The sequence below is a fragment of the Theobroma umbraticum genome, unplaced genomic scaffold (assembly GCF_002168275.2).
Source record: "Theobroma umbraticum cultivar Fairchild unplaced genomic scaffold, ASM216827v3 scaffold_299.0, whole genome shotgun sequence".
Taxonomy (NCBI): Eukaryota; Viridiplantae; Streptophyta; class Magnoliopsida; order Malvales; family Malvaceae; genus Theobroma; species Theobroma umbraticum.
This window is the reverse complement of record NW_018397285.1, coordinates 296184-296480: the sequence shown is the minus strand read 5'-3', so window position 1 is coordinate 296480 and position 297 is coordinate 296184.

Sequence of the window (297 nt, the reverse complement as noted above, 5' to 3'; positions counted from 1 at the left end):
TTTAAACCCTAATTATAAAACTATTTTGTAATTACCAATTAATTCAATAATTTGCTTAAATAATTTAATTAAGCCCTTAAGAAGCCTAGTTAACTTCATTGTTTAATTTAATCAATTAGGCCCAATAACTTAATTCAATAAATTAATTAAACAATTTTAATCAATTAGGCCTAATGACTTAATTAAAAAAATTTAATTAATTAGGCCCAATAACTTAATTAATTAAACCCAATGACTTAATTAAACAATGTGATTAATTAGGCACAACTTAATGAAACAATTTTAATCAAGTGCTTG